This window comes from Tinamus guttatus, unplaced genomic scaffold (assembly GCF_059628265.1).
Source record: "Tinamus guttatus ecotype Peru unplaced genomic scaffold, ASM5962826v1 Tinamus_guttatus_pri_ptg000065l, whole genome shotgun sequence".
Lineage (NCBI taxonomy): Eukaryota > Metazoa > Chordata > Aves > Tinamiformes > Tinamidae > Tinamus > Tinamus guttatus.
This window is the reverse complement of record NW_028288599.1, coordinates 1,140,974-1,154,168: the sequence shown is the minus strand read 5'-3', so window position 1 is coordinate 1,154,168 and position 13,195 is coordinate 1,140,974.

Genomic DNA, 13,195 nt, shown 5'->3' with positions numbered 1-13,195 from the left:
GTGTTTTGCCTTATTCTAACTGAAGAAATGGAAATCTCCTGTGGGATCTGTGATTTCATGGAAACCTTACAAACTTTGGTGTGTGTATGTATATATGTATGTATATATATATGTGTGTGTGTATATATATATATATATATACATAAAACCCTAATAAACCATTTGTGGAACATTAATTAGTAAATCAGTTACCATCTAATGAGTCAAAAAATGAGACAAGATACCAATAGGACAGGAAATAAAAGATTGGAATAACTCAGAGAGGTATTACAAGCACTGGATAAATACTTTGTATTAAGAGGAGTGCTGGTGATATAGTTAAGTAATTTTTCACTGAAATACCTCCATAGTCACACATCAGTCTTCCCCTCAGGATTTACAATGGTGTGAATGGAAGCTGCAGCCACAGCTCTAAGGCACTATGTTACCTCTAAATCAAGGTGCAATATGTTACAAAAGGTACTACTTTTCACATGGGACCTAAAGTGCAAAGTCCAGAGTTTGACTGTTCATCATTAAAGATTGAATGACACTTTTCATAAGAAGAAAGGTGTCAAACTTAAAGTTCAAGCCAAATTCCAAAATTTGAAATATGGGTGATTTTTAATGGCTTGTAACTCAGGTGCAGTTTGGTGGCTTTTCAGCAAACTCCACAGAAGAATTCTGCTTTGCCCTCAGAGTAAAAACAGTCATTATCAAACCAAATCTCACCCCCACCTCCCCGAGTGAAAGTTATAAAGTGGCAAAAATAAAGCCTTGGAATGGAAGGCAATGGCCAGTGTAATTATGGAGAGCCCATTATTTCTTAATAATACGTTCATAAATCTGTTTATGTCCTTTAGGGCAAACGAAACTGCCTAAAAGTAAGTTGTTATTAATTACACTAAGTGGAAAAAATATACACAATATAAATGTCTTATAACCCTAGGTGGAGTGAAAAATTATTTGGCTAAACACATAAGCTAGCACTTCCCAGATAGGTCAGATGTGTGTTTTAATTCTGAAAGCTAAGTCTTTTTAGATCAAAATAGAGCAAATCAATCCTTATGGTTGGAAAAGACCTTCAAGATCATCAGGTCCAACTGTAAACCCATCACCACCATGCCTACTAAACCATTTCCCTAAGTGCCTCATCTACATGTTTCTTGAACACTGCCAGGGATGGTGACTTCCCCACTTCCCTGGGCAACCTGTTCCAATGCTTACCACTCTTTCCATGTAGAAATTTTTCCTAATATCTAGCCTGAACCTCCCCTGGCGCAACTTGAGTCCATTTCCTCTTGTCCTATTTTCAGTTGTTATTTTGGAGAAGAGACTGATCCCCAACTCACTACAACCTTGTTTCAGGTAGTTGTAGAGAGCAATAAGGGTCACCCCGATCCTCCTCTTCTCCAGACTAAACAACCCCAGCTCCCTCGGGTGCTCCTCATAAGGTCTGTGCCATGAGTCTTGCAGCTCCTTGGTGCAGCCTCAGCTCAATGGGCACCTGGGCCAGCCACCCAGGATTTGGGACTTCAGGATAAAACAGGAAAGGGGCTCGGTAGTGGCAAGCTGGCACCAGCTCCCACCCAGTCCACGATCACAGCGCTTCCTGGATTGCAAACAGCCTTCTGTGTGGGGAGTGGGACTACCAAAGGGGATCACACTCCAGTTTCTCATCTTTCCACGCCTACATGTTTCCTTTCCTGCCTGCATCCCTGTCGCTTCGGAACATGGAAATGGACAGCTAGGATGGGGCCAGTGGGGCTGTAAGGCAGATAACCACTAAGCGCCTGGTGCAAAAACGCCAGGGCCGTTGCAGCATGGAGGCCCTGATATCCCCCGGGGCTCAAATCTGGGGCCAAGGTGCCCCTGTGGGAGCACGGTACATGGGATGCCCCACAGGTATCTCACGGCCTCCACTCACCTGGCCTGTGTTGCCATCCAGCACGCACGTCTGCCCCGGGAGCCAGCAACTGGTTAAGCCACATTACAGCAAAATAAGAAAAAAATAAAGAAGGAAAAGAGAAGCCTGCAGTACTTTCCAAAAGCAAAACTGCTACATCACTGTCTTCTTTGCACATAAAACGCCCGAGTCACCACAGGGATGTGTCATACTTTTTATAGAGTCCAAAGTGTCTTAATGGGCCTAGAGTTTAACAACTGTCTTTTCAGGGGCTTTGATTTATTCTATCTTTACTCACAGAGGCTGGTGCTGCTAACACATTCCCATCCTGGCCTGCCCACATAAGGATCCCTGTGCCATCACCATCAGTCAGGGTTACAAACAGTTCTTCAAAGCCATCGGCCTCCGGGGTAAATCCGATGTTTGTTTTCCCTCAATGTCCTGAAACGAGACCTAATAGACTCGTGGTACTGAAGCCTGAGCGCTCCCTCTGCCTCACCAGGTAGTAGCAGCCAGTGTTGGACATCACGCAGGCCAGGGAAGATGTGCACAGACTGACTCTCTCCACACCAGTGGCCTTATTCATGCTTCGCTAAATATTTTTTTGGAATGTAAAAATAGCAATGGCCCCATTGGGATGAGGCAGCCATGAGTGAGCAGGTTGTGATATTGATTCAAAAGAGCTATGGAAATAAATGGTGGGATTCGGAGTAAAATTAGGTTTCACACAACCTTAAAATGAACAGGAAAGGTGGAAAAGCTCAGCCAGCCATGGGTTGGAGAGTGTGCAGAGAGATGGCATCTCCCACTGTGATCCTGTTCTTACATGCAGAAAGACTGGGGCGTTTCCAAGAGTGAAAATAAGCAGCCAGCACAGAGGTTTCTCTGATCCTGGATGGCTTGTGAGAAAAAAGGAACAACATTTTGCAGGGCAAGAAGCAGGGACATTGAACATGATGAGTAGCACAAAGTTCTGCACCTCCAAAAATCCTTACTGCAGGACAAGCTGGAGGCTGAAAGATGATGAGAAAGGGCTAGGAGTAAAAATGGGGGAAAAAAGTCTAAAAAATCCAGAATGGGCAATTAAACCCTCCCTGCCACCACCTTCTACTGGCCAGGGCTGCAAAAGGGAATGTGGCTGCATCCTCACTGAGGGTCATCCCTTCCTGTCTTGGCTTCATCCACCAGCTCCATTTGGAGCCAGGATTTGGAGTTGAGAGGCTCTGGTCCCACTGTGCTCACATGAGGGTGACCACACTCCTCTGGACCCAGAGGAGATGGGAAAATCCTCGACACAGCGACTGTGCTGTAGCAAGGACATGGCCAGGTCTTGTCTGGAGATGACACTTGCCAAAATTAAAGAATCATGGCATCTGGCACCTGCTGCGGGGACAGAGCTGGCACAACGCTCTCCCATGAAGCAGTCTCTCCATCAAGATACGCAAAACCAAGAACATGCTGCTTGCCCTTGTGCAAAGCCCAGCAGGCTGTGCTGCTGGTGTTGGCAGGAACCACAGCGAGCCGTGAGTCCCCTCTCATCCTGCCAGCTGTCAGGGATTGCAGCGGGTCTGCCGGTGGGCTCGGGGACTGGCGCCCCCGGAGGCGGCCATGACCTCTGCGGGGCGGAGCGCATGCCCGGAGCCCTGCGCAGACCGCCCCCTCTCTCGGGGCGGGTACATAAGATGGCGGCAGGCAGCCAGCAGTGGCGGCCCGCCCAGATGGCACCGGCAGAACAGCCTGCAGCACCGGCCGGGCCTCCCCCCACGGCAGCCCGGCGGTGCCAGGGCCAGGGCCAGGGCCAGGGCCAGGGCCAGGGGCAGGGCCAGGGGCAGGGGCTGGCCAGGGCAGCAACCATCTACTGCATGACCGAGGCAGAGATGGTGGACGTGGCACTGGGGGTTCTGGCCGAGGTCAGAAGCTGCAGCGCGAGGAAGCGCAGGAGAAGACCTGCAGCACAGCCAGCATAGAGGAGCGCAGCAACTGTGACAGCCAGCAGATGCCCGGTTTCATCCGGGTTTCTCTCTCTCCCTTTAGGGGTCCTTATTTCTTTTCAGCCATTGGAGGATCACTCTTTGCTGCTGCTGGTTGGGACTTGCAATCCCATCTTCCCCACGGAGGTTGCATGCTCTGGCTCAGGTATCAGCCATAAATCTGTTCCTTTTCTAGCAAACAAGTCCTGTTTCCTGGGCTTTTGCAAAGCCAGCTGTTGCCTGGCCACCTCACGGTGGACATGCTTTGGCCTGTGGCTTGAAAGCACTTGTCTATCTTTGAAGGTTTCCTACAGGGCAATGTACCGTGTCTTGTCCTCTCCTGTAGGGCTGTCCTGGATGGCCCATGCTTTTTACGAATGATGAAGGCCAAGTCAAGAGCTTCTGGGCAAGGATTAAAGCGCAGGTAGCCATGGTGACACTGCTGTGAGGGCTCACGAGGATGGGGAAGTCAATTAGGCTTCCAGACAGCTGGAGTAGCCTCAGGATCATGGGCTCTCATTTTCATGGAGGACTTCAACTCATGCTTGACCACTCTTACATCACACTAAGATGGAATGACAGGCTGGATCAATGACAGCAGTAGATCTTACTCATGATTTTCTCTTAGGAATCAACGCTGGGCTACTGCAGGCTTTTTTCAGGGAGCTGAGACTGACAGGCCTGCAGTTGCTAAGGGGCAGTGCCTGGCCTGGCAGAAGCTGGTCCCGCAGCCAGATTCCCTCAGTGGGCAGCACTGGGGAGAGAGCTCAGAGAGGCACTACTGCCATGAGAAGACCAGGAGGAGGGCTTCCTGTGGCTCTGTCCCAATGGTCCCTGCCTATGGGACTGTTACGATCAAGGAGAGGGTGAGGTTGAGAAAGAAGAATCACTTTCGACTCCCACCTCACAGTGCACAAACGTTTATTGCATGTTTATTGCACTGACCCGAGGTGACAGGTACACTGGCCTCAGCCGAGGGCTGGTTAGAAAAGCTTCTGGCCCAGCACTGAGCTCTCTGGAATCCCACAGTAGCCATTCCTGGTTCGGCAGCTCTATCGAGTTCAACTGGACCAAAGGCATGAGGTGTTGGGGAAGCCCCTGATAGCCACAGACCTCCCCTAATTCTCTGCACCCTGAGCACAACCCTGAGATCTGCTGTTCTGCCACTTCTCAGGCCACCTCTTGGCTGCTCGTCTCATCCGAGGTGGCCGAGGATGTTGCTATGGGACTATGGGGTTGCTATGGATGTCACTGTTGCCAGGAGCAGGGCTTGGAGCAGGACTTCCTGGGGCTCTATCCTGGTGGTCCCTGCCTGCCAGGATGTCTGGCGAAGGTGAGAGTTTTTGCGGGCAGAGGCTGGTGTCCTGCACCTCTCCCTGATGTTGGGGGCTTCAAATCCCCCAGTGTGACGCACAGATGTTTGCTGCACTGCTCTGAGGGGCCAGAAGGCCTAGGGGGAGGCACTGATGTCCTGCGCCTCTCCCCAGTGACGATGGCCTCACATCCTCCATCCCGGTGACACAGATGTTTCTTGCACGGCCCCAAGGGGACAGGAGCGCCGGGTCAGCGAGACGCTGCTCAGCGCAGCCTCTGAGCAGGGGCTGCGCTTCACAGTGTCCCGCGGGCGACTCTCCTGGCCCGGCGTTCCAGGCGCTGCCGCCTCCTCTGGAGCCCGGCCACGCATCGCCGGAGCCCCCTGCGCAGCGCCCGCCAGCCCCCGCAGGCGCAGCCGGGGCGGAGCAGGGAGCCCAGTGCCGCTCTCCAGCCGGTGCCGGTGCCGGGTGCGTCCCCGGAGCAGAGCCCGATGGTGCCTTGGCTCTGCAGGCCCGGGGCGCTGGAGGGCTCCTCGCTGCCGGCGCTGCTGGTCAGCTCAGGCGATGACGGGGCCCGAGTGGCCAGCAGCGCGGGTGCCCGGGTGCGCTGCAAGATCGATCTGCGCACCAGGTTCGGGGGCCAGTCCAGGTGGGGCTCCTTAGGGACGCAGTCGAGGAGCTCGTGCTCCTCGCCCTCCCCCAGGAGCACCACCTGGTTGGCCCTGAACCGCACGCGACGGCGAGGTGGGGATGCGCCGTGAGGCTCTCCAGCCACCTCACCGTCCGTGCCTGGGCACCTGGGAGGGAGAAGGGAGGTTAGGAAGGAGCCTGGGGCTGCCCGGTGTCCCCAGCAGGAGACCTTGGTGCTGTTGGGCCCAAGGAGACCCAGTTCCAGCTCTTTGAGGGTCTCCCAGCCCTGAATGCATCCTGCTCCTGCCCAAGCCAGCACCCTGTGGCAGCCCTGAACAGACTGGGCTCCACTTACCCTGCTGGCTCCCTCCCTGCAGGCTCCTCCGGCACCGTGGGGAGCAAGGAGGCTGCCGGAGAGGGGGCGAGAGGCCGTGAGTGCCCTGCAGCAGCCCCTGTGCAGCCCCGGCCGGCAGCGAGGTGGGCGCCAGCTGCGGGGGTGCTGGCAGGGAGCCGCTGCTGCGGCTGCGCTTGGGGATGGGGCTGCTCACCTTGGGGCTCCTCAATGGTGCCGCTGCTGCCCTGGCCACCAGAAGTGCCCGGGGGACCCTGTGGAGGCCCAGGGAGTGCTGAGTTAGTGGGGACCAGCACCCAGGCCTGTGCTGGGCAGGGCTGCACAGGGAGGGAGAGCATGGGTGGGAGGCAGCCCACGCGCCCCGCACGCCTACCTGGGGCCAGCGCAGCCTCATGTCTGGCACAAGCACCACGACCATGTAAAAGGTCGTGAGGACACTAGTGCCGAAGGGACATCGAGCAGGCAGAAGATGACAAAACTCACTGCCATGAGCTCACACACAGCTCGCACACGAGGGTCCATGTTGCCGAGGCGATGGGCCCTCGGTGCGCAGCCGTGTGCGAGCTCTGTGCCCAACTCCTATTTGTAGAGAGTAAGGAAAACACGGCACCCAGATCATGTTAGTGCCCCTCTGGCATGACCCCTCACCCTACCAGCTCCAGGCCCAGCAACAGCAGCAGCCACAGTCCTGCTCAGCAGCTCCCTTTCCACCCACTGAACCCTCCTCCTTGCCCCTCTGCTCTGTGCTCACCCTTGGCACGGGTGTCCGCGCTGGAAGATAAACCAAGCAATCAGCCAGAGAGGAGTGAAGGCTGAGGAGAAGAAATCTGGAAAGAGAAAGGCACCATGCACTCAATCCATGTGCCATCCCTGGTGCGTGCTGCCAGGGCTGGTTTCCCACAGCCGTGCCGAGATCCCCCATCCTTGGCAGCAAGTCCCCAGAATGGAGCCCAAGGCTGCGGGGCCTTGCTGTGGGGACCTTCACGTGACTCTGGCCCTTGTTCGGGACATCTTGAGGCAGGGGCAGCCCATGCCCAGCTGCAGTCCAATCATCAGTGCATCCCCTGGCTCCTCCGCTCACTCCTGGGGTGGTTGCTGCCCCAGAGGAGCGTGCAGCCATTGGTGGCTCTGGAGAGGCCACCAAGGACAGAGAGAGACACAAGGTGAGGGAGGTTGAGAAGAGAGCCCAGGAGCTGGCTCTTACCCCACTGCCTTGCTCCTCCGTCTGGTGGTCAGGCTCTTTGTCCGCTCACTCGCACACTCGCTCGCTCACGGACAAAGTGACGCCTGAGTCTGCCCCAGCACCTCCTTTATAACAGGCCTGGGTTTGTGATGCGATGGCAATGCCATGGCGACACCCTTAGACCTCAGAGCCCAGGGTTGTGATGCAATATGGACGCCATGGGGACACCCCAGGGCTGGGATTCTGATGCGAAGGTGACATCACGGCGACAGCCCTGGAACTGGTGACACCCCTGTGATGTGCTGACACTCCTGTCACCTAAACACCAACATCTCTCAGTGCTGCAAGGAGAAGCCCAAGGCAGCTCCAGCAGCAGAACCCCAGAAGCACCTGAGACACATCACGGTCAAGCACATGCACAGGCTGTGGCCTTTGCCTGGCATTCCAACGCGTTATAATAGAGGGACATTCCACCTCTGAGAAATTTTCTGTCAGTGCTGAATTGGAGGCCTATTTTCAGCACTAAAACAAATGATGCTCCACATCATTGACTATAGAGATCAAATAAATTGACAAGTACTTTGAGGCCAGTGGTTTATGCAGAAGAGTCTTTAAATCCCAAATAAAGGTCAAGCATTGACCCAGTTCATGAAAATAAAATAAAAACCAAACAAAATCTCCTTTCCTATGAAAAGGTAACAAAAATATGATACCCAAATCACAAAATGTGGGCTATTCCTACCATACCGTAAGGAGAGGAAACAGATGAAGAGTTGCAGAAATAATCTTTTCATAAGTTTTTACATAATCATGGAAAAATCCAAGTTCTCAGCACAAGTCCTGGACCTTGCACGTTCCTGTAGCAGTGTTCTTTTCCATATCATACTTTGGTATGATCACTCATGTAGATGTGCTGCACTTCATGTGAAGATATTTTCTCTGGTGAACTTTATTCTGCAAAGCATTCAGGCTAAATAACAGCAATATCATGGGTCTGTAGTGAGGCCTAGACTCACAAACACTTTGTCGGGAAAGTGTTTCTGGCTGGATCATCCCATCCTACCTCCTGCTAAATGACTGCTGTGACTAGATCGGGTCAGCTGTGACTTTGTTTAGTCAGTGTTGAAAAAGTCTTAAGGATGAAGTTCCCACCACTCTTTGGGGTGCCTGTTCTAGCGCTGCACTACTCTCTTACTGAAAAAAAAAAAAAAAGAAGTTTTCCCAGTGTCTAATCTGAACCTCAATTCTTCTAGTGTAAATGATACCCCAGGGACCACTCTTCCACCAAACCACACACATGGCCCCAGGGTGCACCTCTGCACTTCTGCAGCCCAGCGCCCGTGGAAAACTTTCAGTTTCACACGGTGACAGTCTCACAGGGAGGAAGCAAATTTCCTCTAAGTAATGAGAAACAGGGAGAAAAAGAGAGGAAGACAAAGAGGCTTACTCACTTCCCTGTTACTTTTGGTGAGGAGGTTTTTGACACCATAGAGGAACACTGTTCAGTTGCTCTTTCTCAATGCTTTCATCACTTTCATCACTTTTTATCAAACAGTATCTCTCCATCCTCTGTGTATTTTTTATGATCAATAACCAAGGTGTCCATGATTTAAAGGTGAACTTACAGTAACTGCTGACTGCTTTAGTGCAAAAAAGTCTGTCTCTCATTTTTACTATGCAATTGGTAGAAGCACTACATGTTCTTGGCAGGAGAAATAGCTAGAAACCTCAGGAATGTGTGATTTCTAATTTCAACAGAGTGGTAGTTGATTATAAGTATTAGCATAGCTTAACTTTATCCACTATCCAAACTTAATATTATCCTTTGTTTAATGCACTGATAGAAAAAGAGCACACTCCTGTGTATGACTCTGTTGTTTTCATTCTCTGAGGCCAAAGTCAGTGTTGACATAAGCAGGCTCAAGTCCACTGAAGTGAGTGAAGTAAAACCTCATTTTGCCAGCAGTGAAAGTTAGCCTCTGGAGCAATGCTAATTATGGTTTGTTTGCATCAATTAATCAACACAAGGTCAACTTTCAATCAGCATGTGAAAAAAGGAAAAAAGAACAATATTAATTAAGAAATAGCCTCTTGATTTACTATGAAGTTCAGTCGTTCTATAATCAGTACAAACTCAGGAATAGATAACCAAACTAGCCCTGAACAAGCAGCTCTCAGAACCACATGGCATAGCTGTGTCAGCAGGGACTGCATAGCCATACCGCTGACCTGCTCTGCTTCTTAGATTGGAACTGCTGTCTTATGTGGCACCACGCTATCCCATGAGGATATACTAGCTCATTTACATCAACCTGACTTGTTTAAAGTGCAGTGCTCTGTTGTGTAATGTAGATATGCCCAGAATGTTAGACTCAATTAAGGAATGAAAGCACCCACCAGAATTATGTGACCAATTCTATAGAATGGAAATAATAGTCTAGATTTCAGAAGCTGCCTAAAAGACAATGGAAAATAGCATCCACAGAATCACAGAATGGTTAAGGTTGGAAGGGACCTCTAGAGATCACCTAGTACAATTCCCCCTCTCAAGCAGGGACACCCAGAGGACGTGGCACAGGGTGGCATCCATGTGGGTTTGGAAGATCTCCAGAGAAGGAGACTCCACAACCTCTCTCTGGGCAGCCTGTTCCAGGGCTCTGTCACCCTCACAGGAAAGAAGTTCTTCCTTATATGGAAATGGAATTTCCTGTGTTTCAATTTGTACCCATTGTCCTGTCACTGGCCACCACCAAGAAGAGTTTGGCCCTGTCATCTTTACATTCTCCCTTTTGTAGGTATTTATACATATTGATCAGACCTATACAATACACGACTAAAGGTACTGAAGAAATTGTAGATGCGGAAAAGAAAGTATCAGCCATTTACCTGACATTTCACTTTGTTATCTATTATTCACCTTTTCTAGCCAAAAAATCTGCTAAGTGAAGTGATGCCACTGCATTTTTGGCTAAATGCTGTGCCCAAGACATGGAAGACTTTGTTTCATCAAGATTCTTTTAAAATAGTTTACAGCAGACAAAAGTGAACTCCTTGAAAAGTGTTCTCATGCATTGCAGTTATGGTGTAAAGATATCAAACTGGTGAAGTTATTTCTCAGCTTTATACACAAGAATGAACACTGAATTGGATTGATTGATTAAAGAATATAAAAAATGTATTTAGCACTCTCTATGTCTAAAGTATATCACAAGAACTTTACGGATGCTACACAACATTGTAGGGACCAGGTGCAGTAAGATGTAGCTTGATCATCAAGTGAACCAAAAGATGAACAGAGAATTTAGAGGATAAAGGGAATTTTGCTTTAGAGAAGGCACATTGCCAATGAGAGTTATGTATTTCGAAGAACAGTCAAATGAGATGTGATCTTTAGGTTACAGGTAAATGTTGAGAAGATAGAGCTCCTGATTCCCCCTTGCCTGTTCTCAGTAAAGAATATAAGAGCAAGCAGACTCCAGAGAGAATGGAGAGAAATTATGTCTGCAAATGTTCCAGTATCTATCATTCCAATAACATAACTCCACGTGCTGCCCGAGCAGGGCAGGGGCTGCTCCAGGCTCGGAAGCTGTGTAAGTTGTGTTTAACCCTAAATAAGGGTATTTGGCTCACCATGACAGTCTGCTCTTCAATACTCCAGAAAAAGGTTACTTCTTCCAAGGGCTTTGCAGCTGGATGTACGCTAGAGATGTAATGGGTGAAGTATTTGAACGTAATTATTATCTAACCTCCAGTATCCCTTTAACGGACATCAATATCCATTATAAATAAGACTAGAATGTGATAGACTAAGGCTGGAAACAAGTTACTAATCACAGACGAACAGAGCTCAATTCAGCTGCCTGAACGTAGGTGCCTTACGGAATTCAATACATACACATGGACTGTCAGATGTGACACAGCACCTACCCTAAACTCAATTTTTTAGACAGCAAATGATAGTTAGCAAAGATGTTCTAGAATACGTTAAATGGCATGAGATATCTGTGAATTGAATTCAGATCCTGGCTGTTCTCCTAAATGAGGTTCCTGCTTCGAATAGTTTTATAAGTAGTTTATCTGTCTCTGTTAGCTGTAAAGAAAGGGAGCTGAGAAAATCAGCTTCCTAACTTCAGGCATCTATAATAGTGTGAGTTCTGATTCTTTGTTCATTAACTCCCATCCTTGCAGTCTGAACATCCTCAAAGGCCTCTCAGAGGAACTCCAGAGACAATGAACACAACAAATCATCCCCCAAATGACCAGGGACTAGAGGTGACATCTCCTTTCTTATCAGGTTGGCTGTAGAAACATCACAGACGGACGTGTGACTATGGTGGTATTTCAGTGAAAAAGATTTCACATAGTTTTCTGGAAGTAAACAGATAAAAGAGCTCAAAAAGACGTGTTTGAGAGACAGAATTTTGGGTTTTATGTTTCTTGAAATGGTATGTGACGCTGAGCTGCTAGTTTATTTTTATTAATATAAACTTACTGTCTTAAAGCATGGGCTCTTCAAGAGATACCAGTAGAACTGTTTTAATACTTGAGATAGCATATCTGTAATGAAAAGGTAGGATGTTGTCAAGAGTAACAGCATCCTAATCTACATTCAGTAAAAGTGTCTTCTGGAAAAAAAAATACAGATGATTTCGTCCAGAAAACAGAATATTCATAGAGAAATTTACTGCATTACTTAGGAAGAGCAGGAACATTGGACAAGAAAACAATGGTTCTTAAGTGAAAGACACCAGCCAGAATAATGATGGAGACAGTTCATCATGTTGTAATTTGCAGGTCTTTTAGTGCTATTGGATCACCAAAGGACATCTGTGTAACATTTTCATCAGTCTGACAAGAGAGCCAACATCAACATTTGTCCACAGGAACCAAGCTAAATATTTAAAGGTGAACTGCAAAGCTAAAATGAAAATTGAGTTAATCATGGAAATATGCACTGAATGACCCTATTAACCAGGTTGTTGGAGGCAATTCATCATAGAAATAAGCTGGAGCTCCTATTTATCAAGATTTTTTTTTTCTGGTTTTCTGATTTTTTTTCATTATTTTCTTATCAAAGGATATTAAAAAACATATCCTGCAAGGGTAACAAAAATGTACTATTACCATAAATACTTATTGTGAAAAAACAGCATAATGTGTGATCTTTAGTGAATGAAGAAAAGCCAGCGGCCATCTTCAGATAAAAATATAAGGACAATACTAACATTATAACTAGCATCATTTCACTCCAGGTTTCAGGAAAGCGCAAAAGATAGGCACACATACCTGCACCCAGATTTTTGCTTTGCATCTTTGTGTTTTGAGTGAACAAATGGATCTTCACTGATGAATTTTTTATAGAGAACCTATTAAAGAAATAGCAACTGCTTCTTCCAGCATTTATGTGATTGCTAAGTGTCTTTTCACTCAGGGTTGTGAAAGGGCTGAGCAGTAGTTAGCAATTAGTTAGCAAATACAGGGAAAGAAAGAAAATAATTTGTTAAAGGTAGATTCAGCGGGGGCGGGAGGGAGGTGGTATGATTGGGGAAGAAGGTGATACAGCCTGTGAAGGGTGCCCAAACCCTGAAGAGGCTAGGTGGGAAAATATGAGAACTTTCAAAGACCCACATAGTCGAGAGGCACCTAACTCAAAAGCCCCTATGTAAAAACACAGAGCATGGAGAATAAACAAGGGCATTTGGAGGTACATGTGTGATTGCAGGGCCATGATCTCACTGCAATTACTGAGACATGGTGGGACAGCTCTCATTACTGGAATGTGGCCATTGGCTTCCTGTGTGCACTTGGTCTTCCTGTGGCCTTAGGCTTTTCAGGAAGGACAGGCCAGGAAGCCGAGGTGGT